General features: G+C 39.4%; 1 protein-coding gene across 1 annotated transcript in view; it reads right to left on the bottom strand.

The window, feature by feature from the left end:
- Nucleotides 1–9,327, bottom strand: part of eif4e2 (eukaryotic translation initiation factor 4E family member 2) — a 63,058-nt gene that overhangs the window by 1,903 nt on the left and 51,828 nt on the right. The window lies entirely within an intron of this gene.

Raw genomic sequence — 9,327 nt, 5'->3', positions numbered from 1 at the left:
AAATGTAATACCACCATTGGGCACAAATGTCCCAGCAACTGCAAACCACTAAGAGTACATTGTAGTTTAAGAGAAAGGCAGAAAATTCACAAGACTACCTGAGCATTTTTATAACCTTTGTTTTTATAATTACTCTTCAATTACAGTTGACATGGTAACCTCGAAAGTGGATTTCACCCTCTTTTGGGAAGCTAAACCATTGCTCTAGTTAATTCTAATACTCATTCAGGTTTCCTGCGGAAAAAAAATCATGAAATTGGTCCAAAGATGGCATTAGACGATTTATACTCTGAACCTCTGCTAAAGTAGGACCTGTGCCAATCAGACCCATTGCTGGGCATGACACTGGGAAAGACATCAGCCATTAAAGGCACATTTCCTTTAGAATTAGGCAAGATGGAGCAATTGTTGGCTCCTCCAAGTGTGAGAATCTCCAGTCAAGTGAGTAATGCAGAAATAAATTACATATCCTCGTAAAAAATGTCAGGGTGAACTGCAGAACCATTGAAAGAACTGTGACAAGCCATTTTAGTCTGTGGATCAGATATTCAAAAATAATGTCTTATAATCAGTGCAATTGGATCTGCAAAGCAGGGTGTGATGGATCTAATGCCAGCTGGGATCCTCCATCTGATTTCTTGTGCACTATGTTGTGGGTACAGGGGCATTGGGTTTACTTTTAGGATTATGATTTCGTAACCTCCTTATGAGAAGCAATTCTTCATCAGGGTGCAAGTGACAATGTCATCTCCTCCAGTCAGATGGGAGAAGAGACTGTGAGTGCTGAGTAAGGAGGCTTCCCCTGTTGGAGCATTCTTCTTCCTGTCCTTTCTGCTTCTGCTGCTCTTCAGGGTCCACCTCATGGCTTTCAGGTTCTGAAATCATTTCTCCATGAATGTGGTGCCTGGCTGACTTCTCTGATGCAGCAGTGATCAGCAGATTGGGAGCTGGCAAACTGCAAAATTATCTTTGGTAGTAACTTAGAGACTGCATACACACCTACATTTGGATACATACGTTGCTATAAGTACATAAATGCTACTGAGGTGATTATATACTTGAATACAAGTATAGCAAATAAATTCCTTTTCGTATATGGACAAATGAACGCATGCAACATGCAAAAAATGCTCTGCTGTATCCACTGCTGCCAAGGAACAAGTGAATGCTGGAAAGTCCTGACAGACAACAAAATAACTCATATTTCCCAAAGTATATGTGCATTAAATTTTAAATCTTTACAGCAGCAATCATTATGAAAATTAGTTATTTGTTCATGAATACTTTCTACTTTATGTTGTATAAAAGTTTGCTTCTCTATTATATTTCATACAGTACTTTGTTAGTGGCAGCAGCTCACCAGATAAAATAATAATCTTTACTTAATTAACTTTTATCTGAAGTATGCTTTAAGGACTTGAACCTTCCTCATTTTTTAGGCTGTTCCTTTTAGTATTCAACTTTACCTCAAGTCAAAATAGCATCTTGTGTGGTTAAGTTTATAATAGATCTGCCTGTAGATTATCTAATAAATAGTTTTGCAAGTTTGATCACATTAATATTAAACTAATTAAAGTTTAGATGTATGCAAATCCTGTTGTGGCATTTGAAATTTGTTTTTGAGATAAAATATTTATTTATTAGTCACATGTACATCGAAACACACAGTGAAATGTGTCTTTTTGCGTTACTGAGAATGTGCTGGGGGCAGCCAGCAAAGTGTCGCCACTCTTCCAGTGTCAACATAGCATGCCCACAACTCCCAACCTGTATGTCTTTGGAACATGGGAGGAAACTGGAGCATTCAGAGGAAACCCACACAGACACACGGAGAACGTACAAACTCCTTACAGACAGCAGTGGGAATTTACAATAAACACAGAGCATTAGCTTAAGACAGAATTTCCCTTCATTGTGTAAAATTGCAGCAGAAAGACACACAATATCAAATACACTAATAATCAATTCCCTGCTTAAAATTCAAGCATGCAAAAAACAAATGAAAACAATCTGCTTCTCCCCAGGTAAAAACCTATGCACAGACATGTATAAATTAGAGCTTGACTTGTCCTTGAGTGACTATCAATGATTTAACTCCCTCCTCTATGGGAAAATGCACTCAGCAGAAATTTCAGTTCCTGCAGCCTTCACCTTGAATTCAATCATCAACAAGTAGTTTTCCATCTGTAAGGTCCAACACTAAGTCCAGGAAAATAAAACTTCATACATTTTCCTTCAAATAACCTTTGCTACTGCCTTAAAAAGCAGAATGCATAATGTGCACATTGTTGCTTATTAAACTGCACAGAACTCGCAATACTTCAGAAAAACAAATCCAAACCACTTAGAACACAATACAACAAGTGATTAACACGAATGGGTCATGGACACTGTATGAAAGAGTAGTTCTTTACATACATTAAGGTATCCATCACAAATCCAACAAAGCCTACCACATCGATCACAATGTTTTTACAAGGATACATGTTGTGTGAATTTTGTCATAAGAACACTCCAGGAGAAAAAAGTCCTGGCATGTCCAGCCTTTCCTTACAACTTAAACCCTCCAGTCCCATTTAGAACCTCGTAAATCTTTTTTGCATCCTTTCCAGTTTAATGACAGCCTTCCTATAGCAGGGTGACCAGAACTGTACATAGCACTCCAAATGTGGCCTTACCAACATCTTGTATGTCTGTAATACGATGTTCTAATTCCTATACTTGATATTCTGACCGAGAAGACAAACACCTTCTTCACCACCCTGTCTACCTATGTCACCACTTTTCAAGTAACTATGTACCTGCATCCCTAGGCCTCTCTGTTCTACAACACTCCACAGGGCCCTACCATTTACTGGCTAAGTCCTGCCCTGGTTTGTGTTACCAAAATGCAACGTCTCATATTTATCTGAATTGAACTCCTTCTACCATTCCTCAGCCCACAGGCCCAGTTGATCAAGATCCCTCTGTAATCTTACATAACCTTCTTCACTGTCCACTCTTCCACCAATTTTAGTGTCATCCACAAACTTGCAAACTATTTTCCCATCCAAATCGTTAATATCAATGATGAACAACAGTGGATCCAGCACCAATCCCTGTGGCACACCACTGGTTACAGGCCTCCAGTCAGGACAAAACCGTCTACCACCACCCTCTGTCCCTACCATTAAGCCAATATTGTATGCAATTAGCTAGCTCGCCCTGGATCCCATGTGATCTAACATTCTGGACCAGCCCACCAAGAGGTACCTTGTCAAAGGCCTTGCTGAAGTCTATGTAGGCAGCATCCACCATGCTGCTCTCATCTATCTTCTTGGTCACCTCTTCAAAAACTCAGTCAACTTCGTAAGACACAATTTCCCACATATAAAGCATGGATATTTGAATACTTTATAATAAGGTATCGTGAATGAACAAAGGCACAGCTCAAACGGCATCTATAAATTCGCCAGTGACATCCCTGTTGTTGGCAGAATCTCAGATGATGAGGAGGTGTACAGGAATGAGATAGATCAGCTGGTTGAGTGATGTCGCAACAACAACCTCGCACTCAATGTCAGCAAGACCAAGGAATTGATTGTGGACTTCTCAAAGGGTAAGTCGGCAGAACACCAGTCCTCAGTGAGGAGTCAACGGTGGAAAGGGTAAGTAGCTTCAAGTTCCTGGTCATCAACATCTCAGAGGATTACCTTGGGCCCAACACATTGATGCAATGATGAAGAAGGTATGCCAGTGGCTCTACTTCATTGGGAGTTTGAGGAAATTCGGCATGTCACCAAAGACTCTTGCAAATTTCTACAGATGTGTAGTGGAGAGCACTCTGACTAGTTGTATCAGAGCCTGGTATGGAGGCTCCAATGCACAGAATTGAAAGAAGCTGCAGAGGGCTGTAGACTCAGCCAGCTCCATCACGGGCACAACCCTCCCCGCCATTGAGGACACCTTCAAGATGCAGTGTCTCAAGAAGGTGACATCCATCATTAAGGACCTTCACCATCTGGGACATGCACTCTTCTCATTACTACCATCAGGGAGGAGCCTGAAGACCCATACTCCACATTTTAGGAACAGCTTCTTCTGAACTTTCTATCTGAATGGTCCATGAACCTATGAACACTACCTCATTATTCCTCTTTTGCACTAATTTATTTTTTGTAACTTATAGTAATTTTTATGTCTTGCACTGAATTGCTGCTGCAAAACAACAAATTTCATGACATATGTCAGTGACCTGATTCTGATTCTTCTGATTACCTTGACGTCTTGAGATTTTATATTTTTGCGTTTTTTCCCCTGCAAGCTGGTTTACTGAAACAGAATTGAATTTCATTGATTTCTTCTGTGCTTGCATGAGTTGTAACACAGTCAAAATGACTATAGAACATAGAACACTACAGCACAGGAATAGGCCTTTCAGCCCATGATGTCTGTACCAACCATGATGTAAATTTAAACTGCACCATGATGTAAATTTAAACTGCACATCTACCTGCACGTGATCTGTATTCCTCCATTCCCTGCCTATAGCTGGTACTTCAGATTCTTTCGATAGTTATGTGATTCATAGATTGAATATGTAGAAAGGATGGAGCTTTTTTTTTTGCAGTAAATGGCATTGCATAGGGAGGAATGGAGGAAAGAAGTTGATAAAAATCATGGGGTTCCAGGCTAACCAGAAGGCAAGAAAGTTGAAGAGTTCATTAAACTAGATGAACAGTATGGGTGTCTCATTCCAAATCCTACTGTTCAGCATCTGGAATCAGCATCCACATGAACCTGTGCAGATCTTGCAGATCTGAGGCAGATTGCTGAATAATGCAAGTATGGTACAAGCACGGAATCCAAGATCTGTGTATTCAAAGAAAGTTGTTCAGTGAGAAGAAACTCAATTTCAAACAGGCAGTTGAAATTGGCCAGGAGTCAGCAGTCAAGCAAGCAAGATTTGGAACATCACCTTTTGAAGGCTTGGAGCATTGACAAGTTGGGGCCTGGCCCTAACGTATCTTTGATAAAAGGGAAGATTAGCTGAAAGGGTGATGCTATCACTGTAGCAGCACACATCATCAAGCTAATGAGCGTGCTTGTTATTATTGAAAGCAAAGCAAAATCAATCAACCAAGGGGTACAAAGCCTACTGTGAAGAATATTAAGAGCCATCATACAGATGAACTAGATGAACAAGATGGTAATCTATTAAAGTAGTAGTCACTATCAAATTCTTTACCTTGCATACCACGTCCTTATTTCATATTGTTGCAGTTCCAGCAAAATTACACCAAGACGACATTAGCAAATAAGTCATGGATCACAATATCATTTCTGTGCTTTTAACGATGTGCTCTATTCTAAATAGCACAGAAGCATATTCTCTTTAAAATGTGCGGATTCATGAGACAAACAGACAAACCAAAAAAAAATTAGTGCCTTATTAGTTGAACCACAATGAGCAATAGTTACTTATACAGAAATCTGTTTCACATTGTTAGCAGGCAATCCAGGGTTTAGTGTACAGCACCTTGTTGAGTTTGGTGTGGGAGACGTGCTCATGAAAGTAGGCTCTAAATTTTTGGGCATTAAAATAGTTGTTTAAAAACTCCTATTTTCAACTGATTTCTTGAATTGACTAAAACAGTACATTAACATTTGATTAAATTGCAAGTGCTGTTTATACTTATGTTTGAAAAAAAGACTGGATACTGGAGGATACATTGCAATCACTGCAGTTGCCTGGAATTTTGCTCCTCATGCAACTCTCAACACATTCCTTTTAATTGTCTACAACAGTGTAAACTTCTGTCACCTTCCAGCATTGTGAAATTGAACTGAATTTTCTTGAAATGTTTTCAATGACCCAGATTTATTCTAATATATTCAGGATTCTCATGCTTTTCTCAAAGCCTTAGTTAGTGTTACTCTGTTTTCGAGAAAGCATACTGCTTTTTGCCTGAGTGAATCTTTCATTAAAGAAACAATGAAAATCCAGTGTGTTGTGATGGAAACTCCTGCGATCTGAGTGTGAGAGAATGTTTTTTTTAAAACAATTGTGAAGAACCAAGCAGAAATGTCTGCTGTAACGACACAACCTGTGCCTTTTGGACTTTTAAAAAAGGGAAAAACACATTGAAAATGTGTTAGGATGACCAAAAGGAAAGACAAATAAAACATCTGGAATATCATCAGATAATATGGTTCTTTCAAATGCTACAAGGCAGCAGTCAGACCCTATTGGGACGCATTCAGAAAAAGCAGTATTGGTGAAAGCAGCTGATGGAGATTTTGAGAATGCAAAACAGGAGTGGATACGAACTTTTTCCCCATAACACATCACTCCCTAAAGACATAAGAGGACAAAGGAGAATGCAAGAATCCCCTTGATTGCTATTACTTTACCAACTCCACCAGTTATGTATAACAGAAAATATCGCAAACCAAGGTAAGTAAATAAAACGTGTCACTTTTCATGTGTATCATGTATGTATTAGATTGGTTAGTACGGAGTTTAAATAGTTGCAAGCCATGTAAAATAAATTTAAAAAGTGACTGAAGTAGCAGATTTTGATTTTAGAAATAACCAATTTTTGTAGATTACAGCTTATTCTAAGTGTAGACATTAACAATTCATCATTACACGGCACCTTTAATATAACGTGCATAGAAGAAAATCACATGCCAAACAGTAGTAGAATTAGAAAAGATGACAGAACACATGAAGAAGAAACTAAGCCAAAATTTTATTCAGTTATGTTCAGAAAAAAGGAAATTTCAGATTTTGAGGAAGATAATAAAATAATGGAACACTCAAAGTAAGACTAGAGCCATAGCATTATACAGTACAGAAACAGGACCTTCAGCCCAATTTGTCTATGCTGACCGAGTGGTCTTCCTAATGTAGTCCCATTTGCCTGCATTTGGCCCATATCCCTCTAAATGTTTCCTGTCTATGTACTTGTCTAAATGTCTTTTAAATGTTGTACTTGTCTCTACCACTGCCTCTGGCAGATCATTCCATATACCCACTACCCTCTGTGTGAAAAAAGTAAGAGAATAGAATTTCTCGGTGCCTTGGTAAAGCAGGTAACATAATCAAAGACACCACCCACCCTGGACACACTGTCTTTCCCCCCTCCCATTGGGCAGAAGATACATAAGCCTGAAAGCAGGTAACACCAGGCTCAAGGACAACTTCTATCCCGCTGTTATAAAACTATTGAACGGTCCCCTAGTACGATTAGATGGATCCTTGATCTCACAATCTACCTTGTTAGGACCTTGCACCTTATTGTCTACCTGCACTGCAATTTCTTTGTAACTGTAATATTTTATTCTGTATTCTGTTATTGTTTTCCCTTGTACTTCCTTAATGCACTGTTGTAATGAAATGATCTGTATGGATGGCATGCAAAACAAAGTTTTTCACTGCACCTCAAGAAGGCGGTATCCATCATTAAGGATCCTCACCACTTGGGACATGCCCTCTTCACGTTACTGCCATCAGGAAGAAGGTACAGGAGCCTGAAGATCCACACTCAACGTTTCAGGAACAGCTTCTTCCCCTGAACCACCAGATTTCTGAACAATCCATGAACCCATGAACACTAACTCTTTATTTCTCTTTTGCACTATTTATTTATTTTTGTAATTTAAAGTAATTTTTACATCTTTATGTCTTGTACTGTACTGTACCCAAACCTCCAAGTTCTCCTTTCCTCATTATTATGCAAGGATAGGGAACAAAATCACTCTCAGTTTTTTTTGGACAACAAATCCAGAGCCACGTATCCATAATGCAGTAAACACGTTCAAAGGTCATTATGTGAAAATTCAAATTTGTTTCAAAGAAACTGTAAATATAAAGTTGGAAACAGTTAGTGATTATAATGCTGTTGATTGTTGCAACCCACACCCCCCTCACAACCCCTCCCATCTCCAGTTCGCCATGATACCTTAGAAAAGGAACCTGCTGACCATACCTGGCCTGCTCTGTAGCTGACTCCAGTCCCATGCCACCATAGTTCCCTCATAAATGTCCTCTGAAGTGATCCAATTTCCTTGCTTCAAATCAGTTTCATAAAAAAGATCCACTTAACACCTTCAACAACAAATTGTCAGCCTTCCATTTTCCATGAACAAAATAAAATGAGGATAAAGCTTCACTCTTTGTTTTCCTGAACTTGTTTATTTATAGGAATCATTATGGGGTTACAGATAATATTTATTCTCAGAGTTATTTAGTAACAACTTTTCATGGTGTTGTTTCTATTTAGGACTTACATGTGATCCTGGGAGGACATACACAATAATATCTCAACAAGGTAAACGCTTCAGAAGGTAAATCATTTCTACATACAGTTGTAAAAGAATTACATGAATGAAGCAGCATCCATCGATGGCAATATACATGTTAAAATGGGTGCATGGACATCACAGGGCCACACAGTGGCGCAGCAGTTAAAGCTGCTGCTGCACAGCTCCAGCCACCCAAGTTCTATCTTGACTTTGCGTGGAGTCTGTGGAGTTTGTATGTTTGCACTGTAACTGCATGGATTTCCTGGGTGCTCTGGTTCCTTCCAATCCCAAATGAGTGCTGATTGGTTATTGCTGATTGGCTGTTGTATATTGCCTGTAGTGTGGGTGGGTGGCAGGAGAGTGGGATTGATGGGAATGCTCTGAGAGCTGGGAAAGAGGAAAGACTTGATGGGCTGACAGACCTCCTTCTGTATTGTAAGAAAATACGGATATAAGAATCCCCAAAAACTCTTTGAGATGGAATAACAATTAGATTGCTGTCTTTGCAACCCATAGAGTGAGAGTTGCACAACACAGAAATGGACCTTTTGGCCCACCATGTCTGTGGTAATCTTTTTGTCCATCTACCTTATAATCATTTGCCTGCATTAGGACTGTATCCTTCTACGTTTTGCCTATCTGTCTAAGTGCTTCGTAAATATAGTAATTGTATCTGATTCAATCACTTCCTCTAGCAATGCAGTCCAGAGATCAACCACCCTCTGTGTGAAAAATATACTTCTTAGATCCCCTTTAAAACACCTTCCTCTCACCTTAAATCTGTGCCCTCGTCATCTATTCTATCTATGCCTCTTATAATTTTATACACCACTATCAGGTCACTCCTCAGCCTCCCTCGCTCCAGGGACATCAAGCCCAGCCTATCCAATCTCTCCTCATAACTCAAGTCCTCCAATCCAGGCAACATCCTGGTGAATCTTCTTTGCACTTTCTCCAGCGCAATCACATCCTTTCTAAAATATGGTGACCAGAACTGCATACAGTACTCCAAGCACAGCCTAACCAATGATTAGAATA

The sequence above is a fragment of the Pristis pectinata genome, chromosome 6 (assembly GCF_009764475.1).
Source record: "Pristis pectinata isolate sPriPec2 chromosome 6, sPriPec2.1.pri, whole genome shotgun sequence".
NCBI lineage: Eukaryota > Metazoa > Chordata > Chondrichthyes > Rhinopristiformes > Pristidae > Pristis > Pristis pectinata.
This window is presented reverse-complemented; position numbering and strand designations above follow the sequence as displayed.